This window comes from Jaculus jaculus, chromosome 13, assembly GCF_020740685.1.
Source record: "Jaculus jaculus isolate mJacJac1 chromosome 13, mJacJac1.mat.Y.cur, whole genome shotgun sequence".
NCBI classification, from domain to species: Eukaryota; Metazoa; Chordata; class Mammalia; order Rodentia; family Dipodidae; genus Jaculus; species Jaculus jaculus.
Window position 1 is genome coordinate 61,184,945 of NC_059114.1, and position 27,824 is coordinate 61,212,768.

Here is a 27,824-nt window from a genome sequence, read left to right on the forward strand (position 1 = left end):
ATTACTTAAAATAATAAATTTCAATGTCTTCATAAAACAGTAATAGTTTCCTTTGATGGATTTTATTCTTTGTTGTTATTTTTCGAGGTAGGGTCTTACTGCAGCCCAGGCTGACCTGGAATTCCCTATGTAGTCTCAGGCTGGCCTCAAACTCACAGCAGACTTCTTACCTGTGCCTCTTGAATGCTGGGATTAAGGGAATGCCTAATTATGCATGGCTCTGGCTTGATTTTATTCTTTTCAGAGTTCCAGCAAGCTTCTATAAAATACAAGTAAAAATAGAATCTGGAAATAATATAATCAGTTACTCTTTCTCTTTATAATTATTTTCTAACTGATTATTTAAATTATTTTTATTGTTATACACTAGTTGCCCCTTAAGCATGTGCAGTGATAACTTTATTAAAAAGTTGGGTAAATAAATATGGTTGGTTTAATATTTTACTTTTATTTACTTACATATTTATTTGAGAGAGAGAATAGGCATGCTGGGCCTCTAGTCACTGTGTGACTAGGCATATGTGACCTTAAACATGTGGCTTATGTAGTCCTTGGGGTATTGAAACTCGGTCCTTTGGGTTTGCAAGCAAATATCTTAACTGCTAAGCCAGCACTATAGCCCTAAATATGGATTTTAATATTTGTTGCAGAAATGTAGAAATTACTTAAGTCTTATTCACACTTAAGGAAGAAGTTATACTACTTATTTAACTGAGAAGTATATAGACTTTTATAGTCAATTTTAAATGATTTCTTTTTTGTTTTATCATTTAGATATATTTTATTACAGTTTTTTGTCAGTTGGGCCAATATGCCTGATGACTAATCTCAGAATATTAAGAAAAACTTATAAAATATGGTATGAAAATCTCACTCACATATTATGTTTAATCATATTTTAAACTTATTTGTATGAGTGTATACACCAGGGTCCCTTGTCACTGAAAACAAACGTCCATTTGTCTTTAAATTTTCTATGGAATTGAACCTGGGCCATCAGGCTTTGTAAGCAAGCATACACAGATTGAATAGACGCATATAACAAAAGGATGGAGTGTTTGTTTTATTTATGTCTAAATTCATAACAAAGTCTAAGACCTCAAAGAAAACAGATGTTTAAGTGCAAAAAAGTTAAATAAAAGGAAGAATTACTTTCATCAATCCAATAATGAGTTTTGTATTTGAAGGAGGTATCTGGGGACTTCAAAAATGGGTTGGAGTTCCCTGATGTAAGATGATTTGTCTATAACACTGGATTATGGAAGGATGAATAAAGGCATCAGAACAGAAAATGTAGAGAACTATGAAAATTTATTGCTGAGTTTGATTGCATAAGATTGTCATTTTCTAAATGGGATGCTTCGTTTTTAAAAAATGAAGAAATCACAGAGATTTTTGAGCCAGAAGTGATAAGCTTAGACATTTATAAAATTAGTGACTTATTGGGTAACAGGAGCCTATATGAATAGTTTGGTGAGTAGCTTGCTAAAAATTAATGATGAGTTCAAACTGCCTAATAAAAATAAGAAAATGAAAGAAGAGGGGAGTTGGCTTGGGGTTATTAAGTTGTTAGAATGCTATAAGAAATCTTCGTGCAATAACCTATATTCTCTGAAAGAGGGTCACTCTTTGAAAACATGAATAATTTCCTTTATTTCCTGTTATGATAGCTTCTGTACTCAAAGCATGTTAAAAAATAAAACATCTGTGATACTGAAATACCTTCAATAACAAAGCATTTGAGATCCTGAAAGACCTTCACCAGTTGTTAAGTATTGAGAAGGCTTCCCTCAGGCATAAGTCCCCGATATGCACTTCCATATTTTAGTCATAATTGAAAGGACTATGATGCCTTAACAAGGTTCCAAAAGAAAAAGAAAAAAACAGCTAATCCATGTAGAATGAATTAAAAATTTCATAAAACTTAAAGTGTAAACTGGCTTTTGTTAAGGCTCCTGCTTTATGTATAAATGAACTCAACTCATTTACTCCATACAAACTATTCGTTATTTCCATTCAGTATCTAAACAATGATTAAAACTATTTAACTAAGCTATATTCTCTTTAGAATTCATACAAATCATTTCTAATTACTGTCCAGAGACAATATTTTGAATATAATTCTAAAGCCTAGCAGAATTCACAAATATTTTTCACTTACTTAGTCCTAATTTTTATACATCCAATTTAGTCTACATTAACTACTCAGTAAAATAAGGTGGAAAGTTCAGAATAAGAGCTGAATGGGGAAACTCAAAATTAAATATGTTATTTCTGTGTTTACTTCAGACTTATCTTGAAGCATTTTATCTAGACCAGGACTCAAGCAGGTAAACAGTGGAGAATATGGAGAAGAGAAGGAAGTGTGAATGGATAGAAAGACGGAGAAAGAAATGAGATGGAAAGAATGAGCGGGGAGTGAAAATGAGGACTGAGAAAAATAGAGAATGAATTGGGGCTGGATTAAAAAAGACAATGAGAATGGATAGAAAAATTGGAGAGTGAAATGGGAATGGATTAAAAAAAAGAGAGTGAGATGTTGATAGGTGGAAAGAGCAGAGAATGGACTAAGGCTAGATAGAAAGAAGGGAAAGTAAAAAGGGGGAGATAGTAACAGAATGAATAGAGCATGTGTAGAAAGAGTGGAGAGTGAAAATGGGGATTTATAGGTGGAGAATAAAATGAGGAAGAGTGTCTGGAGTGAAGCCTTAGCAGTTAGGACACTTGCCAACAAAGGCAAAGGACCCAGGTTCAATTCCTCAGAACCCACATAAACCAGATGCATAAAGTACCAAATGTGTCTGGTGTCTGGAGTTCCTTTGTAGCAGCTGGAGGCCTTGGCATGCCCATTCTCTCTCTCTCTCTAATAAATGAATAAATAAATAATATGAAATATTTAAATGAGGAAGGATGGAAAGAGTGGGGCATGCGATAGGGATGGATGTGATGAAGCAGGATGGTGATGGTGAGACATGGCGCAAGCCGTGTGTCAGCATGAGCAGAATGGACATGGACATGACACTAACGATCCCACTTTTCACTGAATCATTAACCAGTAGGTTTTATGAGTCACCTTTTAAAGTGAGAAGATTTGAAGTTCTGAAACAAAAAAAAAAAAAAATAGGAAGTATGTAGAATGAAAAATTTTTCCTTAAGATGTAATTCCAGCATTCCTGTTGATAAACCTCCAAGGTTTTTGTGGTTAATGTACAAGGTAATAGTTAAAACCTTTCTTTCTCTCTTTCTTTCTTTCTTTCTTTCTTTCTCTTTCTTTTTTCCTTCCTTACTTCTTCCTTTTTTTCTTTCTTTTTTCATTGATTCTCTCTCTCTCTCTATCTATCTATCTATATATATGCATATACATATACATATTTCTTTTTAAGCTTATACACAACTCATTACACCCTTTGTTATGAGCTGTGGTTGACAGTTCTCTAGGGGTAGGATTTTTCTAGCCTGTTTTTGATTTTATTATTTTCCAGCTTAGAATTTGGCAAAAGAAGAACCTCTAAACTAAGCAATACATACATCTTTAATCCAAACATTTCTAAGGATGTCTATCAAAATACACAATACTGAGTTGCTCTATCATTGTGTTTGTTTACTTTTAGCTAGGGTCTCACTGTGTAGTCCAAGTTCACTTAGAATTTGAAATTCTCTCTCAGCCTGCTGAATTCTGTGAAAATAGTTGGAAAAGACCACACCCTGCTTCATATCATTTTTAGTGATATGTCCATACTGCTTGCCCAAAATTGTGAGCTGACTATAATCACGACCACTCACAGATAGCATTGTACATCAGACAGACCTGATCTGTTTGGAGGGGTATCTTGTGTATAGAAGGACAAAATACTTGTTTTATACAAGTATTTGCTGCCTGTTCACCTTTTATAATTCAGAAATACACAGACAACACAAAATTGGAAGCACAAGTAGGAAAATATGAACTCTTGTCCACAGTAAATTATATAGTGACAACCATATATCAAGCTGGGTTAAGTTTTTTAGTCCCCAGAGCAATTTAAATATAATTCCATTTACATTGAAGATGAAATAAAGCATGAGTTAAGTCTTATAAAAGTCCTTACAATGGCATTGGGTTTTGAGTCCCATCTGCCTGACTCCAGAAAGTGTGTCAATAACTACTGAGCAATAGTTTGCCTTAATAAGCTCTGGTGCCTTTCATTTATTTGCCCTAGAAACAGGGCCCTATATATAAATTTAGAAATGGGCACAGATTTTTAGCCTGTCCATCTAAAATCCAATAACTTCACACTGCATATTTTTGGCCAAAGACATCAAAACTAGCATAACTACATTCTTCATAACACAACATAATAAAAAATAATAAAACTCTTTTCATTTTATTTAATTGAGCATTAGAAAAATCAGTTCTCCTTGTAGGTATTCTGGGTATGTCAAGCATTTAAGGGGTTAAGGAAATAAGTAATTTGTTATATCTGCTTTCTTCTTTACTTGTTACTTTTCTTTCCTCCATTATAGATTCATGACTATTAATATCCATTAATTCCACCTATTCTTTATTGTTTTGAAACACAACTAAGGCAAAGAAAAATATTCAGTGAATAGTAAGATTGATTAAAGCAATTATGCAACAGGTAGGAGGAGTGAAGGAAAAATAGAGAAAAAGAGGATTGTGTGTTTATATTAGGAAGTAGATTGAGTATGCATCTTTTAATTCATGAAGGAGAAATACAAGACAAGGAAAAAAGAATTTAGATGTTTATATGAAGCCTAAAAGGAATTATTTTGGGAGATTAGGTGTACTGGCTCACAAAGCACTTCAGGGGCTCCCTAGGCTATTGTTCCCTGGAATTCTTACTTAATTACCTTAATAATTCAACTTTTAATACTATTGTGAGACTATGCATGTATTCACAATAACGTTCATGCGTGAAGATTGTTCCTCACAGTCTGTAGTCGAACATGTCATTTGGACATGCTCTTTCCCTGTAGATGCCTACGGAGGCTGCCATTGAAAGTCACTGAATTATGTTTTGGGTCAAAATGCTGCCTATATCAATATTAACACTGTTTTATACCCTAGGTAGAGTTTTATTTATTTCCTGCTGCAACTAATTAACATCATGAAAGTTTTTCTCAAACTGCTGAGGAAGTTTCTTCAGAAACTAGATCTTCCATGAAACTGACTTCTTCCAGTGCTCAATTAAGCAGTAATATTTAAATTCTGCTGACTTGAACTAATGCATACAAACAATACATTATACCCTAGGTAGAGTTCTGAATATCCTCCTTTAATTCACAAGAGGCTCAGCATATATCTATCCATTCTAAATGGCTCTAGATGACTCTAGAATCTCATAGAGGAGGAAATCGCAGACACAATCATGTCCTTTGGTGTGAGAGGAGCTTTCCTACAAACCTTAGTTGCATGTTTGGAAATCTTAAACACAACCTGTTTCCAAATGTAAATATTAGTCCATTAGGAGAATCTTCAACATAGGTCTTCAAATTAATATTGCTCTTTTGAGGTCCTTTGCGAAGAGAAGTTGGGCCTTGGGTACTGCAAACCTGCCCTAAGATGAGGAGTAGCAGAGCTGGTCTCTCATGAGCTCAGGGTGAATGGCCACAAAGTTGCACAGGGGCAAAGAAGACAACCTCTGCCAACCTGAGGGAGATGCTGTTCATGTTAGCACATGGCAACTCCATACCCATGGGCTCATTAGGGTTTGCAAATTGGTTGTCTTACCTGGGTCTCAGCCAGGAATATACATGAAACCTGAAAACTGCCCCCACTCCCGAATCAAGCTAGTGCTCTCTTATGATAGGGAATTTATTTCCACAAAATAAGAATGGATACATATTGTTTAGTTGTAGCCACAAATTTTCTCTGAAAGATGAGGTTTCTCAGAACTGTAAAGTATATATATATATATATGTGTGTGTGTGTGTGTGTGTGTGTGTGTATACATGTAATGTCATATATTATATATATTCATAAATGATCTGTAGATTTCAGTTTGAAGCTAGAATCCCTTGACCAGCATTTATCCACTGTGTATATGGTGCTAATGCTGCACTGGGCATCATGGCACAGTGCTATAATAAAGCCCAGGACATCACTGATCCTGAAAAACACTGTGTTCTATCCCTGTAGGTCTTTCAAGGTTTCTGTCCCAGGTGTCACTATTACTTAAAGAAGAACTGCAATGATAAGAGCATGCTTTGGGCTTCTTAGTCACTTGTGGTCACACGCGCAGAACTTGTCTCAGGACAGCAAGGGTCTGATTAGACACTGAGCCTATCCACCATGAGAAAACTCTCTGGCATCTTCCAGCTGTCATTCAGAATGTGAAATCCAGAATGTGACCTGTCAACATAGGCCACTTTAGCACATTGTGGTAGTTCAGCTGTCAGCAGTACATATGTCTCTACAGAAAAAAAAAAAAAATACTCATAGTTTCCATGGTGGGATGAATACAAACTTGCAGTGAGTGGTGTGTGTTACAACTGAACATGACATTTTCCCAAGAGGACAGTTTGTATTCAAACGGCAGATGAGTATAAGTGACCCTGGTACTTCTCTGTTGACTGCCAACCATTTTGGGACATGACAAAGTTCTCTTAATGTTATTTGAGAGGGATCATGTGTAATTCATCTATTCTTTTTATTTTATTTTAAAATTTATTTATTTATTTATTTATTTAAGAGAGAGAGAGAGAGAGAGAAAATGTGTGCACCAGGCCCTCCAGCCACTGCAGATGAACTCCAGATTCATGTGCCCCCTTGCCCATCTGGCTTATGTAGGCCTTGGGGAGTTGAACCAGAATCCTTTACCTTAACTGCTAAGCCATCTCTCCAGCCCTTATTTTACTTTTATTCAATATTACAGACATACTTAGTAGGGATACATCATGTGTTAGTACCATCCTTTCCCTCATCCCTGCCCCCATTCCGCTGGGAACCGGGGCGTTGTAGTTATTTTCCATGGGGTTGTGAGCTATGTGTTGTGGGAACAGCAGTCATTTTTTTCTGGTGTGAAGGTGGAAATGCCTCTGGGCCATGATGTCCCAACCTGTGTCTCTTACAATCTTTCTACCTCCACCCCTTCCACAAAATTGCCTGAGCTATCTATGTTGGGTGTGTTTAAAGTCTACTTCAATGATGAGTCCTTAGGAGTCTCTAGAGCCCTGCTTTGGTAGGTGTTGAGTGTCCTCAGGGTCTGTCTTCTTCACCTTGCAATGATTATCAGATTCACTATGGAAGCTGCACTCTTGCTCATCTCCTCAATTCCATTGTGGTTTCAGCAAGGGCTTGGCTGAAGTGCGAGGAGTCGTTTATCTCCTCACATCTCACTACCTTCTGAAAAATAAAAACAGTGAAGTCAGTACAGGTTAAATGGGATAAATATTATTAATTTAGGGAGATTTTGATGGATGTAGTCTCTCTTTTAGCCAAAGACTAATGGGAGCATGACATTGGAGAACATATCTTTGTCTCCTTAGCATTTTGACCTGGTTCCCAAATCCTGCCTGATATGAGCTCCTTTCCACTGAGCAGTTCTCTTAGCCAATCAGAAAATTGTTGGTTACCCACCAAGACTGTGTGCCACCATTGGACGAGTGTGTAAATCTTGTCAGAGTGTTTGCTTCTAAGTAGCTTGGTCCTCTGATTGTTTAGACTATTGTTGGCCACTTTCCCCCAGTAGCTCATGTCGTGCTTTCTAGCACTAGATGGGCTAACTGTCTAACTCTTTCAGATTACAGCCAGATCTTTCCATGTTCTCTGCTAGCAGCATAAGGTATCTTCAGCAATAGAATCTTACCTTTTACCTCAGGTGGGTAATCAAGTGCTTTGACAGAAGCCTGTCTTGTTTTGGGAACCTCATAGGTTTCTCTGATCAACAAGTCATTGTGAGTAGCAACTGTTTTCTGGTAGTGAGAGTTACAGGCCAGAACTAAAGACTTCTTAAAGGTTAGGCTTCATCCCTCCCTCTCTGGAAATCTTCTTATCAGGTGCTCCCCCTAAGCTCCTGTTGAGGGTTCAACCTTTTAGTCTATTTTCAGGGATAAAGATTTCTATGATATCATTTCATTTTGGCTTTAGTTTGTTGATTTTTGCTCTACCCTCCCATTCCCCTCTCCCAAACCCTTCCATCCCTGTTGTCTGAGCCTCGAGCTGCCTATCAGGTACATCAGCAACTCGAGGTGATCCAGGTTAGGAACCACAGATGAATGAGACCATGCAGTGATCTCTTTCTGTGATTGTGTGAGTTTACTGAGAATAGCCTGTTCCAAGTCTGTCCATTTTTGCACTAATTTCATTGTGTCATTTTATTCTTACCGCCGAGTAGAATTTCATTATGTAAATGTACCACAACTTCATTATCAATTCATCCAGTGATGGGCCCCTGGGTTGATCATCCATTTTTAAAAAATTTATTCTTATTATTTATGAACATATTTAGAACTTAAACAACACATGTTGATACCATCCTTTCCCTCTTCCCTGCCTTTTTTTCTGAAGAGGACTTTCTCGTTGGGAATGCGGTTCAATCCCATGTGGATTGTGGCTCATGCATTATGGGGACAGCCATCAGTTATGGAGTAGAGGCAATGTCTCAGTGCAAAATGTCCCAAACTGTGGCTCTAACAATCTTTCTGCCTCCTCTTCTGCAAATTTTAGTGAGCCATGTGGGGTGCATTTTAAGTCTACTTCAGTGATATGCACTTAGGAGCCTCTGGATCTCTGCTTTGGTAGGTGGTGTGTGTCCTCAGTGCCTGTCTCCTTCACCCTTGTACTGATATCAAGTTCACTAAGAAAGCAGCTCTCTTGCTCATTTCCCCAATTCCCTATGTGCATTCACATGCATGTTGTGAGGCATAGCATTCAGAACCCCATACATATGAAGCGATCAGCCAAACAACTAGTGAACTAGATTGCCAGTCTCCACATGCTACATTACTATGTCTTCTCTGGATAGACCTGTGTAACCATGAGTTATTTCAATGGAGCACAGGGAAGTGAACTTTTCACTATCTAGGTTTAAGTAATAGCTTTGTATTTATTCCTTGATGTTGAGCCTATTATATTTGATTTTATTATTAACTTATAAGACCTGAACAAATTGTAAAATAAAATTTGAAAATTTCTGACTGCTATCATCAATGCTAACAGAAACCCAGTGAACCAGGTTAAGAATACTATAGGCATGGTCCACATAAGGAATTAACACTCATGGTGCACACACACACACACTCACTAGTATGTGGGAACTAGTTTCACCAAGACTAGACACATTCTAATACAATAAAAATTTCTTATCTTGTATTTATCACATCTGTATTTGGCAATCAATAGACTTCCCTTTAGTAACAAGAAGATAATGAAACACTTGCTTCAACTAACACTATAAGAATCCTTGTGACATTTCAAGCTAATGTTATTTTAGCCCAATGTAGTGAACTATGTATTCTCACACTTATGAATTAGAACAAAATTCCTATTACCTGTTGATGACCTATGATGATATGTTTCATTTGTTCCTTCCAAACACCTTAAGCCAGTACTGGGTTTACTTCAAAGCATATCCATCCTTTTTCCATGTAAAACTGTTTGATGATACATGTTTGTGGCTTGTGAATATAGATGTAGAACTGTGTATCCCAAAATGACTGAAAGCTGCCATTGAACTGTGAAATAACCTTGGCACCTTCACATACCATCTCTTCACTTCAGGAAGATAGGCCCCCAGCCCCCAAGCACCTATCATCTTCCCCAGATGGCTTAGCCTCCAGCATTGGCAGATCATGAATAATATTTGTGGTTGAAAAGATGTAAGCAATTTGTAGTTTTTCCCCTTTCCAAACCAGCTTTGTTTCGATGAATAAACTGGAAATTGAAACTCATGTAGAAGTTCTGTTTATAGAGGAACGGTGTTTTCTGACACTGAGATATGCAGTCAACTCTTAAATTCAGACTAGAGGCAGGACACAGGGAGACTGGCTAGAACTTGTGGTAGCAAAAATTGGCTTATTATCATTTAGTATTACAATGTTTTTCCACTTTCTTTAATCTTTATACCTTCATATAAAATGGTTTTAGATCATTCTAAGCCAACCACACTTCTATCAGCCCTCCTGTATCTTTCTGGTGATGGTATCTGTTAAAAGAAATAGAACTTTGAAAATATGCAGGCAATTTTGATGAAATACTAAAAGAGAAATAATGATATTTAATTCACTTGGTTATGTTTTATGTGATTATATAAAATATAATGAAAATTTGAATCCAAATATAGCTAACACAAATTGAGTTTTTCTGGCATTTCAGGTAAAATGGGCTCTGTATGCTACAGAGCAGCTAAATCACCTTTTATTTTCCAAAAATTACAAACAGGAACATGTTTCCCTACATGTGCGAATAGTTCTAGCTTCTCAAGAGGCTGAGGAAGGAGGATCACTTGAGATTAGGAGTTTCAGAGGAGCCTAGGTAATGTGCTGTCCCATCTTAAAAACACAGAACATACCAAGCAAAAAAATCTATCTAGGATAGTTTATAATACACACACACACACACACACACACACACACACACACACACTTATCTTATTTGTAAACAGCATAATTATCTTTACCCATTGCTGCGTCTTACAACAGCACTTCCAGCATCTGTTACTTGCCTGATAATTCTTGGCATGAAAAGAACAGTCATAATGATTTCTCATAGCTTTATTTAGACTAAGGCTTATGAGACAAGTCTTACTGGAAATTGATCTAGATTAAGTAGCTAAATTGCTGATTGCTTGGAACTTTGGGAACTCAGTATGCTATGGAGTGAACTTAATAACCGAGATGAACAAGCAAAGGTGGCCATGAATGTACTTTGCTCAGTACCTTATTTCAATCCCTTTGATATAGAAGGTTTAATGTTAACACTGTAGAATAGGAAGATGTAAATCCATAAAATATCTTAAAGTTTTTACAACAATCATCCCCTTTTAAAAACATGCAGTCTTATTCTCTTTTAAAGTGATACTTTGAATTTCAAAATGAGTTACATTGATTGACTTGTATCCCATTAAAACAACTATAATAATTAGGTACCTTCAACTTCCATTGTACATCAGACATTAATGTTTCTTCTTCAGTAAATAATTGCTACCTTTCATAATTTGGGTAAGGTTATTAGTTTTTAGTTCACTGATGTGTCTCATTTTTGTGATGCTAGGGACTGATTCCAGGGACATTCACAAGCTACAAAATCTGTGGAGCAGTAGGTTATAACCCAGCCTCCAAGCTCTCTCCTATACCTAGTCACTGGGAAATATTTTGGATGAGTTCTCTCCAACTTAAACAAGAAAATGTTGTCCTTATACCTTTTTATCTCTTAGAACTTATAAGTAAATTGTTTAACTATATAATTCACCATATGATTTCCTCATTTTTCTCTAATACACAATTTTATTATTATTATTATTATTTTATTTGAGAGTGACAGACAGAGAGAGAAAGAGGCAGATAGATAGAGAGAGAATGGGCGTGCCAGGGCCTCCAGCCGCTGAAAACGAACTCCAGACGCGTGCGCCCCCTTGTGCATCTGGCTAACGTGGGTCCTGGGGAATCAAGCCTTGAACCCAGGTCCCTAGGCTTCACAGGCAAGCACTAAGCCATTTCTCAGGCCCTCTAATACACAATTTTTTGACAAAAAAATTAAAGTGCTTTTTTTTGGCTTAAAGTTTGCATAGCATGAAAGACCTTCTAGACATATCTTGGCATTACCCAAGATTTTTGGGGATTTTCATACTCTTTTCAGTGTTGAACTTAATTTAGTCTTCAGGTTAAAGGGCATGAATTACAATAGCAACATTTCAGAGAGTTTATTAGTTAAATGCTTCAGTAGAATTTCTTATTTATGTTAAACTTAATATTTAATTTCTCAATATTTACGTGGGATTTATTTACCAGAATCATTTCTTACTTTCTTCCCCTTGCAAATATTTTGTGCTTTATGGAAGCTTATACAAGGAATTTGAGACAGCATACAAAACACTATTACATGAATCTTCTAACAGAGAAAAACTGATGGGCAAGAATACCATATGCATTCTTTGTAAACCAATGCTCCAATTGCCTCACTTCAGACTTTTTTCTAAGTAAAACCAATCATGAAACAAGGGATTTGAGATCTTTTATTATGGAAATATTCCTCTTGAATAATAGAAACAACAAAAGCTATTTCCATCACAATGTCATTGTAAAGAAAGTTTTGTTTCACCCTTTTAATGTTTATTGTTATCAAGCCTAAGCTTATTTTCTTCATCAACATATATTCTTATTCAAAAGTCTGAGAAAAAAAATGTGACTCTCATTGCTATATTTCTATTCTATCAATGTAACTAATAGGAAGCAAACTGTATGAAATAAATGGCTGTCTTTAAGATAGCCCTCCAAATTTAGGTGAATTTCATGATAGCTGTATTAAGCTGAATTGTGTAATATACATTGAAGATGGTTGTCTCATGATTGTTTCTCATCCCTTTTAAAGTTTAACAAGACAAAAGAAGTGACTGTTGATTTTTTTGTTTCCTCATTTGGTTTGTTTTGTTTTACCAATTTTATACTAGTTGTATACTGTAGACAATTCATTAAATTCTTTAAACAATAGTAATTAAACTAGATGCAGTTGAGTGTCATGTGAAAATGTACATAGGTAACATGACTTAACCATCTTAACATAGTTTTATCAAAATGACAGATTTTCATTTTATAGAGATGCATAATTCACTGCACTGATTTTTTTGTGTGATAGTTTTTGATTCCTTCTATATTGCAGAATGCAATATAGTTTAGCCTAAATTCATAGGTCTGAAATCTAAAGCAAAGGCATGACATAGGCCAGAAAAGCCTTACAGGGTTCAACACAGTAGTCAAATTCTGTTACGCAAACCTGAGTTAAGTTCTAGGATTTTTCAGTACAGCAGTGATGTCCAAGCTGAATGTGAGTGAAAAGTGTCATTCACACCTATAATCCCAGGACTCAGAAGAGAAGGATGAGACAAGAGGATTCTATGTTCCAGGCCACTGAAAAAATAAATGAATAGAAGGACCAGTTTCCCACCACCACTACAACTTCTCCTCCTCTCCTCTTCCCCTTCTCCTTTCCTCTCCCTCTCCTTCTATCTTCTTTCTCCTCTTTCTTCTTCTTTTTGTGACAAGTCTCCTTTTGAAGTTCAGACTAACTTCAAACTATCGATCCTCCTACTTCAAGTGTGTGCTATTGTATTGACAAGGGAGTATGGGTGTTTTTGAGAATAACTGATCTCTTCTTGGCTGCTGGGTTATCTTTTAACTCAGGATTTAGGGTATCACTTGTCACAGTCCCTCAAAACTTCCACTGAGTCAGTAGCCCTCAGGTTCTTGTCTCAAGAACTCAGTGAATAAAATCAATGGATCCTAGAGGTTTAGAAAGATTTTATTGTAGTGCTAAAGAGAAGAAAAGAAGGCAGGTCTACTGTATGGAAACTAAAGCTGAAAACCTTTGAATTGAGAGATAATCTGAATAGGGACTTGGATCAGGCTTTTTTATGACCTTGAGAATGTAAATTAGACACTGATTAGGAGAGCTTCACGGGTTAAGTTTAGAGGACCTTCACTGTTTGGTAAGTACTGGATGAGGGGGGATTTGTCAAACTGGATGAACTAGTCAGTCCAGTTTCCATCCCAGGCATTACATCTGGCTTCCAGGAAAGGGAAACTCCTTTAGGTTAAAATAAAAAAATAAAAAAAAAAAAAAAGAAGAAGAAGAAAAGCCAGACTCACTTTTGGTATTTCGTGCTCTAAAAGATGGAGGCTGCCAAGAAGTTCCTTAGGGAAAAAGAGACAAGGAAAAAGCAGATCCTCCCATACGGGCTCAAGGATACTGTCTGCTTTTAGCCAAAAAATAAAGCAAAACAAACAACAACAAAAAAGTCCTGTTTAATTTTGGGGCCCTGCTACCCTACACTGCCTGATAAGTTCTCATCTCCTCTCCTATTCTTCATCATTATCTGGCTTCATTTTTTTTCTTTCTGAATTGTATTTAGTTTCTCATTTGTAAGAATGTGATTCATGTAACTTATGTGTACAAGTTAAATACACAGATACTGTTATCGCAATCAATTTTAGTGTTTCATTACCCAAAGCCTGTATTCATCATCAGTCACTCCTCATAATCCCTTGTGCCTTAAATTCCAGTTCTTGGCCACCAGTAATTAACTTTCTATCTAAGCGAACTGTTATTCTAGATATTTCATACAAGTAGAATCATATAATACGATTTCAGTTATAACAACCTTCTTTCATTCAGTGCAGTATTTTGAGATTGGTACACACCGTAACATGGATTAGTACTTAGTTTTAATCAGCAGATGATAGCCCCTTATGCACATACAGCACATTTTATCTATCCATCAGTCAATGAAAAATGTGACTTGTTTCCACTTTGGGACAATTAATAGTAGAGTTGATAGAAATCTTTGTGTGTAAGGAACATTTTTTTTAAATAACATTTTATTGACAATTTTTATACAAGGTCATAATGTACTTTGAAAACAGTCCCCTTTAATTACCTTATCTTGTCCCTTCCCTACCCCATTCCACTGATCCCTATCTTCTTTACAACTATTCCCTCTTCATTTTGATACCTCCCCACTACTGCCATCCATGTCAAAATGTTGAAGGGCTCAGTATTGTGAAGGTCTTGTGGAAGTAATGACAGCCAACAGCCACTATACTATGAAGTCTTGCTTGAGAATAGCTGGATAAGTGTGCAAGTTTTTAGGTGACCATACAGTTTTGGTTTTCTGAGTCTTACCGAAGAGGATAAAAAAGCAGTAAATATGCATTTTGTTCAGTAAGTTTTGAAACAGCTGAAAAATGATTTCAAATATATCTGAGCAAGGATAGTGGGGGACAAACATGTGGAATGAAATTGAGGAGAGCCAAGGGAACATTTGAGAATGAAAAATTGCTAAGAAGAAAATATCTAGAGTAGGGGATTCACACTGTACTGGTTGGGCAGGCTATGTACTAAAATTGGGTTCTCACGGTGATGAAAGAGAAGGTTAGTGTTAGGGCTCTGTTGAGAAGAGGGCTTGTAGGAACCTAACTCTCAGTGTCTGGGGAGACAATTTCCATAAGCATATACCTAAGAATGCAATTGCTGAAACACACAGGAATTCTAAACTGTTTTCTAAAGACAGTCTACCATTATACTGTTAGCAGTATATGAGGGTTCAAATTCCATTCTATCTTCATGAACACTTGATTTCTATTATAACCACTCCATTCAGTACAAAATAACAATACATTTCAGTTTACACTTGAATATACCCAATGATTAATGATGTTGACTATCTTTTCAAAATTTTTTTTTGTTTTATTTTTATTTATTTATTTGAGAGTGACAGAGAGAGAGAGAAAGAGGCAGAGGGACAGAGAGAGTCAGGAGAGTGGGTGCACAAGGGCCTCCAGCCATTGTGAACAAACTCTAGACGTGTGCACCCCCTTGTGCATCTGGCTAACATAGGTCCTGGGGAATCGAGCCTTGAACCAGGGCCCTTAGGCTTCACAGGCAAGCACTTAACCACTAATACATCTCTCCAGCCCTTTGACTATCTTTTTATGTATGCACCTTTCATTGTACATCTTTCTTTGTGTTCAGAGCTTATTCCTGTTTTTAATATTTGAGTTTTTATCGAATTATTGAATTTTGTAAGTTATTGATGTACTTTATAAGTAACCTCCATATCAGATGTGTGACTTATTGATCTTTTCTCATTCTATGAGTTTTTCAACTTAACATATTTTCTTTGTTGTCTAGGTTTTTGCAGTCACATCTACTGTCACTCTGCCTCAGGGCACAGTACTGTCCCATTTCTTTGAGAGGTGTTATTTTATGAAGGAGTTCATCTTTACTCATTGAACAATAAACCTTAACTGAACATTATAAGAACACAACAAGGGTATATCAAGCAAATGTAATTTGTTACACAAATGCTTGAATTTGTAGTGTCATTGTCTTATTTTTTTTTATTATTATTATTATTATTATTATTATTATTATTATTATTTTAGTTTTCAATAGCAATGGAAGTCTTTCATAAGGCACTTGTCTTTTTCACCTACATTTTATTGTTTTATTTCTCTTAAGTGAAACTATTGTTGTTTCATTTTTTTTTTTTTTTTTTTTAGGTAGATTCTTACTCTAGCCCAGGCTAAGCTGGAATTCACTATGTAGTCTAAGGGTGGCCTCAAACTCATGGCGATGCTCTTACCTCTGCGTTCCGAGTGCTAGAATTAAAGGCATGCAACAACTTGCCTTGCTAAATTATTATTATTAAAAAAAAACTTCTGTGCTTATATTCTTTTTATCCTATTCAGTAGCTATCATATAAATGTAACTCATAAACTAAAATACTCTATCTACAAATATGTCCATACTACCAGTATTCACTGTAAAAAGTGAGGAAAATTCACATTGATTATGAGAAATTGGTATTTCATCAGTAGGGATTTATATGTGAGCAATGGTAAATATCTTTATTAATGTTTGGCATAATGGAAAATATTACATACCATCTTGTAGCCCAACACAAATTTAATGGTTAAAATAAGTTATCTAATCTCCTAGTTCATTTTGAGAACAGAATACACAGCAGTACCTTCCCTGTGACAGCATATTTGCAATACAGTTCCTAAGCCAAGACCTGCATCCTTGGTATATAAACAGGATTATTCCTTCATAAGTTTTTCTCTCAATCAAAAGTCCTTTTACCTCATTTTTATATTCATTGAGTGTCCTTCATTGAAAAAAGCTAGACCAAAGACAACACAGTTGTCTAAATGAGCATTGCTTTTGCCTTTTGATTCTTTTGAGCAGGCATAAACATAGAAAGTTATGTCCACAATGAACCCTTTTAAATGCTGTTAGTTTGATACTTGGTGATAAAGTGTTAAAGAGCTACTTGGAATTTCTTATGGCTATCATGATTCCATTCTTCACTATGAGTAGTCTGAAATTTGTCTGACACATGTATGTCTACTTTGCTAGTAAGGCTTGCACATTGCTGAATGGAACGTAGGTCACATATTTGGCTCTTACTCAACTTTAAATAGATGTAAACATAACTCATACCAGGAAGGATAATGTAATCTGATTTACTGATGTAAATTGGACATAATCATTTATAAATATCCAGATAGAGTGAAAATTAGATTATCAGGACATTTGGAGAGCTATTTGTACTTGTTTCTATAAGAAACTTTATTTTGTTGAAAATTATTTTGTTGAAAAAATATTCCAGGGCTGGAGAGATAGCTTAGCGGTTAAGCGCTTGCCTGTAAAGCCTAAGGATCCCGGTTCAAGGCTTGGTTCTCCAGGTCCCACGTTAGCCAGATGCACAAGGGGGTGCACGCGTCTGGAGTTCGTTTGCAGTGGCTGGAAGCCCTGGCACACCCATTCTCTCTCTCTCCCTCTATCTGTCTTTCTCCTTGTGTGTGTTGCTCTCAAATAAATAAATAAAGAATGAACAAAAAAAATATTAAAAAAAAATCCCATTGATTGCTAGAAAACGTGAAAAAAAATTCAAAGTGACTACTTGAACTTAATGTTAAAATAGAGGGAAATTTTTTCAAGAATAAACTTTCATCATTTTTGTCTTCCACTATGTATTCTAATTCACTCAACTTTTGGATTACTTGACACTCAATTTCCTACTATTAATTTCTGTTTTCTTTCTTTTCAAGATTGTGTGCCCTGAAATAATCACGCTACTTCTTTCAGTCTTTCAGGGAAAATGTAAAAGTTTTATGATTTTTATTTTTTAAAAAAATATGATCTGATCTCATGGATCTTTGGAAGTTATAGAAAAGACACATTACCATTGACATCACTTAACCTCAGCATTGTGCTTCAAACACCAATCCCCTTTCTCTTTGAGGGTTTTGCTTCTTATAGGTCACTGTTACCACTTCCTCTTTGTGACTGACTTTGAGCTTCAACTTTTCTCTCTTGTATAACTTGAGTTACAGTAGAATAGCATTAAACCTTTGGGCATGACATCTGCTTTTACTTTTGTTGATTTCATTTGTTAGTTTCAGTGTTTCAGCCCTAGCTTTAAAAATTCCCAAATGATATTTTCTTAAGTACAGTTATAATCTATCTGTAAATGATGGCTTTTGAAATGACTTTACAATGACTTCTAACCAAAATATAATACCTTGAGTCATTCATATAGTTTTAAAGAAATTGATTTTAATGCTTTTCAGAATTTTGACTGGTAAATAAAGTTTAGAGGATTCCTTATATTTATTTTTGTTTAACTTTCTTAGGAAGGTTCCATTTACCCATGATACTCATTACCCACTACGTTTGTCAGTGCAATTATAATTGACCCTTTTGAAATTCTTAAGTATTCAAACATCAGTATTTTAGGAATTGTTGAGTGTGGAAGATATTGTTATTTCTAATTATAGGTACTTATGAAAGAGGAAACTATGCCTAAGGTTTTCAGTAGGGAAGAGTTCATCAAACAGTGCTGCAGTATGATTGAAGAGAAATGTTATACTGTATGTCACAGAAAGAAGGAGTAATTAGAAACTAGAAGCAAAATACTAAATTTAGACTAGTCCTATGGTTGGATGAAGTATCACAATTCTCACTGAGAATTCAGGTTCACTGTAATTGTAAAATAAAGCCTTATGTATTGATAATGTGTGAAAAAAAGTCATTTTATTTTTATTTTTAAAATATTTTTCATTTATTTAAGAGAAGGAGGGAGAGGGAAAAAGAGAAAGAGAGAGAGAATGTATGGGTGCACCAGAGCCTCTTGCTGCTACATATGGTCTCCAGACACATGTGCACTTTGTGCATCTGGATTTACCTGGTTACTGGGGAGTCAAACAGGGATAGGCAGGCTTTGGAGGCAAGTATCTTTAACTATTGAGCCATGCCTCCTGTTGAGAATCTCATTTTATTGTTGAATAAATTAAGCCCAAATATATTTACATGATTTGCTCAAGATCACATTGTTAACAAAAGTTACCATAAGCCCAGAGCACAGCTTGTCAGTGTTTTTACTCTGTGGTATATTAAAATTGCCAAATCATGCATGCCTTTCTTTTGAGCAACACAGCAAAATCTCTAAAATAGTAGCAAGAATAAATTAAGTGTATATGGATTAAATGCCTACTGTGTATCTGTATTATACTAAATATTAGAAGATCAAAATTGAAATGTCATTTATTTACCTTTCTCCATTTTATTAGGTAATAATATGAATTTTTATATCAATTATATTATTTAACTGTTATTAATTAATATGTCATAATACTTTCATCAATATCAAACTTATACTCTTTACCCATTTTCTTTCTTTGCAAATGGGACAACCAATAGAATGTTTCTAAGGAGTGTTTATTTAATATTTGATTTTTTTTGTTCAAAAGTAATGTTACTAATCATCAGGAGAAATATTTTCTATCTTTTTTGTACACAACTATAAGGTTATACTGGAGCACACTGGTCCTAACTTTTGGGAGCTGTTTGTGCCATCTCTTCTGAAATAAGTACTCACTGGTATCAGGCTTGTAGCTTGAAGTGAACATTTCAGGGAATATTTTTACAGATATTGATAAATATTACAAGACATTACCATCTTCCTTGTCCAATGGCTGCTCTTAAACATTTACCAATTTACCAGATGTCAGCTTGTTAGTTGAGCAAATTAGGCAGATTATTATTATTTTTTTCTTCTTGAGCCACAAATCCATCCTCTATCAAGTAGAGATACTATAATCTACTATCTTATGCTTCTTCAGGTTTTATGATTGTATGGAAGTACTTTGAAATTATAAGAATTGTGGTGGTTTGATTCAGGTGTCCCCCATAAACTTAGGTGTTCAGAATGCTAGGTTCTCAGCTGATGGAGATTTGGGAATTAACACTTCCTAGAAGCAGTGTATTGTTGGGCACAGGATTCTGGGTGTTATAGCCACTTTCCCCATGCCCGTGATGGGCACACTCTCCTGTTGCTATTGTCCATCTTATGTTGGCCAGGGGGTGATGTCTGCCCTTTGCTCATGCCATCTTTTCTCCCTGCCATCATGGAGCTTCCCCTCGAGTCTGTAAGTCAAAATAAACTTTTTTTTTTTTCCCAAAGCTGCTCTTGGTGAGGTGATTTCTGCCAGCAATGCAAACCTGACTGCAGCAGCAGAGTTGCACACTCTCCTGTTGTTTTGTCTATCTTATGCTGGCTGGGAGTGATGCCCACCCTCTGCTTATGCCAATGTTTTCCTCTGCCATCACGGAGCTTATCTCAAGTCTATAAGCCAAAATAAACACGTTTGTCCCCCACCCCCCCAAAGGCTGCTCTTGGTCTGGTGATTTATGCTAGCAATGTGAACCTGACTGCAATAAGTATGAAGTAGAATTCCTAGTATCACAGCAAAAAGGATTATTGTTCAATAAATAAAACATTTGGGTTAAAAACAACATACTATAAGCTGATCTAGAATTTCGTAGCACTGTATCTGCAGTGAGGTGTTAATGGGTTTAATCTCACAACAGGAAGAGGTATAATATTTGCAGCATAGAACGATAGTTTCCTATGGTAGATGTCAAATAGCTTACATATTTGACAAATAGAATACAGAGACATTCTGTGGGATAGATTATAGAATTATTATTGTGATTGATTTTCTATATAAGTTATATATAGACTACCAAATCTAAAGTAGTACACTTGTTTATTTCTCTTTGTGATTGTCCTAGCTTGTGATAAAATAAGCTTGTAAAATTGACAAGACATTGTCTCTATTAAATGAAGAGCTTCCAATTTAAAAAAAAAATGATTTTCTATTTTATGTATATGCCCTACTCAATAAATAGTTCTAAATATAAAAGGCCCATATAAAAATATTTTAGGGCTTAATGGATGGCTTAGCACTTAAGACACTTGTCTGCAAAGTCAAAGGACCCAGGTTCAATTCCTCAGGACCCACGTTAGTCAGATATGCAAGGAAGGTGCAAGCATCTGGAGTTTATCTGCAGTGGCTGGAGGCCCTGACACACCCATTCTCTCTCTCTCTCTAAACTAAATAAATAAAAATTAAATGAATATTTTCTAATGGTCTTATTTATTTATTTAAGAGAGAGAGAAATAGGCAGGGAGAGAAAGAGAGAGAGAATAAGCATGCCAGGGCCTCTAGCCACTGCAAACAAACTCCAGATGTGTGTGCCCCCTTGTGCATCTGGCTTATGTGGGTCCTGGGAAGTTTAATCTTGGTCCTTTGGTTTTGTAGGCAAGCTCCTGAACATCTAAGCCATCTCTCCAGCCTAGAAAAATATTTACTTTTTGGTTTATCTTTATTTATTTATTCGAGAGTGGCAGGCAAAGAGAGAAACAGGGAGAGAGAGAGAGAGAGAGAGAGAGAGAGGGAGGGAGAGAGAGAGAGAGAGGGAGGGAGAGAATGGGCATGACAAGGCCTCCAGCCACTGCAAACAAACTCCAGATGTGTGCACCCCATTGTATATCTGGCTAACGTGGGTCGTGGGGAATCGAGCCTCAAACCAGGGTCCTTAGGCTTCACAGGCAAATGCTTAACCACTAAGCCATCTCTCCAGCCCATAGAAAAATATTTTAATGAATAACCTCTTGAGGTTACAAATTTCTCCTTTCATTTCAGTGAAAATTCAAAAATGTTATTGGAAGTATTCTAGCTTGCAGGGAAAATTCTACCTTTTATACAATGTCAGTGTTTTAGGCATTTTCACTGTGGTTAAGTAAATAAAATTTAAACCACAATGCCATCTTCTGATTTCACATGTCTTTGAGAGTGTATACTAGGTATCCTGGGTTCTATTTACCTTTGAAATAAAAGACGCAAAAGCTTTATGTATAAACTGCATCACTGTTGACATTGGCCTGTTAATCACCTTAGTACTCTATAGATATTCAGCTCCCACCAGATGAATTCTCTTCCAATTTGAGTGCTCTAGGGAAGCTAATTAATCCAAGTCCTCATTACTTAACATTTAAATCACTTCAGATGTAATCTTAATTTTTGGTCATATCATTTGCAGTCTCTGTGTGCCTAAAGTGCTCACTTAACCTTTCTCATATCCCAAGCTTCAGTGCTCCCTCTGTGAACTAATAAAAAAAAAAAACAACATACACAGAGATCTACCATATGTCCATTCCCTTGAAATCATTCAATAAGTTGTTAGTGCTACCTCTTTATAACTTGTTTATCTTTCATAGCAGGTTTATTCTTAGCTTGCCCAAACATGTTCTATGCCCTCTCTGTCCACCTGTTTCTTCACATTAGAACAAAGTTTAAGATCTGGGTCTTGCCTCTTGTTTCACATAGCAGCAGAAAGGAAGAAAGAAGTGGCTTTGGGAAGTATGAAGGAATAACATGTGGGGAAAAGAAAGGAAGGCCGAGTAGAACAAAAGAGGGAAATGATTTTTTCTAAGTAAACTGAGCCCAGTTGATGAAAACCTTGAATATCTGTAATATATGCTGAGATACAAGTCAGGTAGAGGTATACTGATATGGTTCTTGTAATGATCATCATCTCCAAATGTTTGGGTGACAGGTCACATTGCTCTTCCAACTTCATGCCCCTTTCTGCAAATTATCTACAGATGTAGGAAGCCTACATTAATTATATCACTGTCATTCCCAAGTTAATTTATATCAAAGATATGTGTATGTATTCACATATATATCTATACACATATATCCATATTTAAATATCCATATATATCCAATTCTATATCCATATCCATATCCATATCCATGCCCATATTTTATATGTATAAATATATATATATATATATCTTATTAAAGTTGAACGTATTGTACTGAATCAGAACCGGGTGTGGTGGTACTCAGAATACAAATATTTCATCAGTGCCCTATTTTAACTTTAGTATTTCCCAATTAGGATAAAAACATAATAATGTTTTTATTATTATGTGCTGTTGCATGTGTGTTGTGCATGTGTTTGTGTTGAGGTATGTGTGCAGGTGCACATTTGTTTGTATGCACATGGAATCTGGCATTAGCCATTGGATAGCTTCCTGATTCACTCTCCATCTATCATTTTGAGACAGTTTCTCTCACAGAACCTGGTTTACACTGATTTAGCAAGAATATCTGGCCATAAAGCTCTAGAGATCCTCCTGTCTCTGCTTCCCCAGTGCAAGCATTATGGGCCCACACCACTATGCTCAGCTTTTATGTGGGTGATAGGAATACAAACTTTGATTTTCTTGCTTGCATGGCAAGCACTTACAGACTGAACTAGACTTTCAGCCCCACAACAATGTACTTTTCATATGTCAAATTATATAAATGGATAGATTTAGACATGCTTGTTAAAATTGCACTGTTTGAGTGCTGAGACTTGCAAAGTTGACAGATATCAAGTAGTTGTTTTTGTAAGCAAAATTAAATGATAATTGTTCTTGCTATTTTCAGATGTGGAATTTGCTCTTGGTAAAATAATAGATCTCAATAGTTTTGACTGACCTATAAAATTTAAAGCATGGCATTTGATTTCTAGTGTTCACTATTAGCTGTATTTATTTTCAATTCTATTTATTGTTTTACAGGATGTTATCATTTGTACTCTTACTATTTGACCAATTTTATGTTCTTGCCAATTTAAATTACAAATTAAATGTTATTTTAAGGTCTGTTTTCCACTGATGTTTTTACAATAGATGGCTTTTATTTTGTTTAAACAAAAGTGTCAAGTGGATACTTTACTTTTCTTTGGAATTATCCATATTGACACAATCCAATGTTCTTCAAAATATTTGCTATTCTTCTGTTAGAAGTGCTGAAGCTAAATTAGTTAATCTATTATGTTAACTACATAGACTGATTTTTTTCCAACAACACTACCACAATTTTCTAGTTTCCTTATTTTACATATGATACTCTGAGTTCAGAATTTTATTTTCAAGACACCACAATGACTATGTCAATGATTTTGTTTCTTCTATTTTATGAAGATATTCTGAGTAAAAAGGGGTTAGGTTGTCATATATCTCTGATTGTGTTTTGAATAACTTAAAAGAACAAGTTAGCTTTCAGTATTTCTTGCTAGCTTGCAGTTGTTTTGGTATATATTGTCCAATGATGATCTTCCAGAAATCCCTCCAGAATTAGGAAATGGAAAACCTCTATTAATAAGAAGAACTTGGAGTCCCATAGAGTTTAACAAGGCACTATATTATTTCTGGCTGGTAAAGTTTTCCTCACTTTAGAAATGATTCAGGATGATTTTTTTTTAATTTAATTCAATTTATTAGTTTTCTTTTCAGTGAATACAGGCAGTTTGGTACCATTATTTAGGCTCATCTGTGATCTACCCCCTCTCATTAGACCCTCCTTGTTAATGAAAATGGGTCGTGCATTGTGGAGTTAGCCCCCAGTTATTAGTATGATAAATGTCTCTGCAAATCATGACCCAACATGTAACTCTGACATTCTTTCCGCCCTCTCTTCCGCAAGATTTCCCTGAGCCATGTTGGGTTCATTTTTGGTCTGCTTCAGTGCTGAGGTGTTGGGGGCCTCTGAGGCTCTGCCTCTCTGATTTGGTAGGAGTTGATTTTTCTCTGCGTTGATCTCCTTCCCCTTTGTGCTGGTATCCGGTTCACAGGAAAACATCACCCTTGCTTATTTCGCCAGTTGTCCTTAGTTTCAGTTGGGCCCCTTTTGAGGTATGTTGGGGCAGCTCTCTTCTTAGGATCTGCATCTATCTGGAAAAGAGAAGCAGATTTTAATAATGCTAACTTATTCTCAATCATTGGTATATCTCAATGGACATAACTTTAATTTTGAATTTGCTTTGCTTAACACAAATTTATAAAAACATACATTTTTACAATAACATATTTTATCATTTTTTATTTACTTGAGAAAGAGGCAGATAGAAATAGATAGAAAGAGAGAGAGAGAGAATGGGCAAACCAGGGCTTCCACCCACTGCACACGAACTCCAGATGTATGTGCCACCTTGTGTGAGTTACATGAGTCCTGGGGAATTGAACCTAGGTCCTTTGGCTTTGCAGGCAAAGGCATTAACCACTAAGCCATCTCTCCAGCCCTATTTTATCATTTGACATATGTGACCACACACAGAACCTACTCAGATACTTAATTTTCATTTTAAATAATATTTTTCTTTATTTGCAAGGAGTGAGAGAGAGAAAAAGAGAGAGAGAATGGGCTTGCAACATTCTCTTGTCACTTGGTCCTCCAGAGGCATGTGTCACATTGTGCATCTGGGTTTACATGGCCACTGGGGAACTGAACCCAAGCTGTCATGCTTTGCAAGCTTGCCACTGAGCCACCTCTCCAGACCCTCAAAAACTCTCCTATAATAACGAGTTCATGTTATAAATACCAGTTTCCTCAGAGAGGTTTGTGATACTTCACAATTCTCAAAACCTTCAAACTGGAGTTTAACAAAGGTTGCTGCTTTGGGATTTCAACAACTTGTAGAGTAGTTTCTTCCCTTTCATCTTCTTCTAGATTATGAGAAAAATTTCAGATTTTGAAATTCTTCATAAATCTTAGAGATTTATTGAGAACTGTCTTGCTCAAAATTGGGACAGGAAAAAGTTTTTAGACTTTGGCATTTATCACATGAAGAAAATTAATACATTTATAGAAAGATTTGTTATTAGTATAGGAGGTCTTGAGCTTGATCCCTGGCAGCAAGCAAGAAAATAAAATTGTAGTACTGATATTTAATAACCTTTATATCACTGTTAACAAATTACTTAGATTCAAGGGAACAAAGAGTATTTGTCTCAAAATTACTTAGATTCAAGGGAACAAAGAGTATTTGTCTCATAGTTTTTGAGATTTTAGTCATGAGTGCTGGGGATGACATGACATAGCAGTTCATTCCATATTGTGTCAGGAAGGAGAGGAATGTTAGCTGGCCTCAGGATATTTTATTGCATCCTGGTTCACAGCTCATGGGAAAGTGCCACTCACTGTCAGTGTGACTCTTCTACCTCAGTTCATCCTCCCTGGAAAATGCCTTCAGTTATACAAAAGGTGTCCTCCCCAGTTTCATGGGATTTTAATTCAACCAAGTTGGTATTGAAGATTAACCTTTACACTAATCATGGTTGCAATAAAGACGAAAAAAAGTATTAAAATAGAAAATAACAATGCCTAAATAAATATTTCCTGTCTTAGATTTTTTTTTGGGGGGGGGGGATCAGGTTGAAAGTGCAATAAATTTAAATCATATAGAATGTTTATCTGCTGTTTTCATTGAAGCTACACAAAATATATTTAATCTCCTTTGAAAAACATGAAGAAACTTTTAAAACATGTCAAAAGAAGAAGTAGGGTCTGAGGAAATGGCTTAGTGGGTAAGTCATTTGCCTGTGAAGCCTAAAGACCCCAATTTGATTCCCCAGGACCCACGTAAGCCATATTCACAAGGGGGCACATGTGTCTGGAATTTGTTTGCAGTGGCTGGAGGCCCTGGCATGCCCATTCTCTCTTTTGCTCTGTCTCTCCCCTGCCACCTCAAATAAATAAATAAAATAAAGGCATAAGCCACCATTCCTGTCTTTAAAAAATAAATAAATAAAGCAGAAGTAGGGAAAGAGTTCAGTAGGTCAAGTTCTTGCCATAAATTATGAGGACCTGAGCTTAGATCCTCAGCACCCTTATAAAAGCTGTGACCAACATTGTAAACCTATAATCCTAGCACTTGGGATATGGAGACAGGAGGATCCCTGGAGCTTGCAGGCTATGCAGACTAGCTAAAGTAACTTAACTCCATGTTCAGTGAGAGAATTGGTCTCAAACATAAGGGAAAGAGTGATTGAGGAAATTTAGTGACCTTGACCTCTAGTCTCCACATACTTAAATATGTGTGTGCATGCACACACACACACATATGTGATATATATAATTATGCATATACATATTATATATTAAATATACAAAAAGTAAAAAAAGAAATAATATATGAAATATAAGAATAATGTATTAAATAAAGAAATTACCACAGTCTATATCATCTTTCCTTTACCTTTGGATGGTATGACATGCATTTCCCCAAAGAGGAGTTCACAGTGAAAATATTTAAATCCATATATTCAGCATATTGAATTCATAACAGAACTTTCTTTTTATTAGTTTTATACTCAGTGAATACAGTGAAGTTGGTACCATTGTTAGCCTCCTCCCTGTCCTCCCCCCTCCACAGGGGTATATGGGACATGCATTGTGGGGTTAGCCACCAGTTATGGGTAGGAGGAAATGTCTCTGTGTATAATGACCCAATGTGTGGCTCTAGCATTATACCAGAACTTTTAATAAATATTTATTTATTTATTTATTTTTAAGAGAGATAGAGAGAGAAAAAGGTAAATAGAGAGAGAGAGGATGGGCATGCCAGGGCCTCCAGCCACTGCAAATGAGCTCCAGATGTATGTGCCACCTGGTGGGTATCTGGCTTTTATGGGTAGGAAACTGAACCTGGATCCTTAGGCTTCACTAATAAGTGCCTTAACCACTAAGCCATGTCTCCATCCCGAGAACAGCTTTTAAGTTAAGATTAAAATCTACACTGTTCCTTTTTTGCTGTTTTCATATCTTTATTTAAGGAAATGAATATGCCAAGGAATAATGGAAACTCCCTTCCCTCCAAAGGAGGATTAACTTATAAGTACTCATGCTTTTCAGGCCAATAACACTTAAGAGCAATAACACTGGCTTTAAAAGTGATGTACTACTTATTTATTCTAAAATTA

General features: G+C 35.9%; 1 protein-coding gene across 1 annotated transcript in view; it reads left to right on the forward strand.

The window, feature by feature from the left end:
* St8sia4 (ST8 alpha-N-acetyl-neuraminide alpha-2,8-sialyltransferase 4) overlaps positions 1-27,824 on the forward strand; it is a 100,676-nt gene that overhangs the window by 68,258 nt on the left and 4,594 nt on the right. The window lies entirely within an intron of this gene.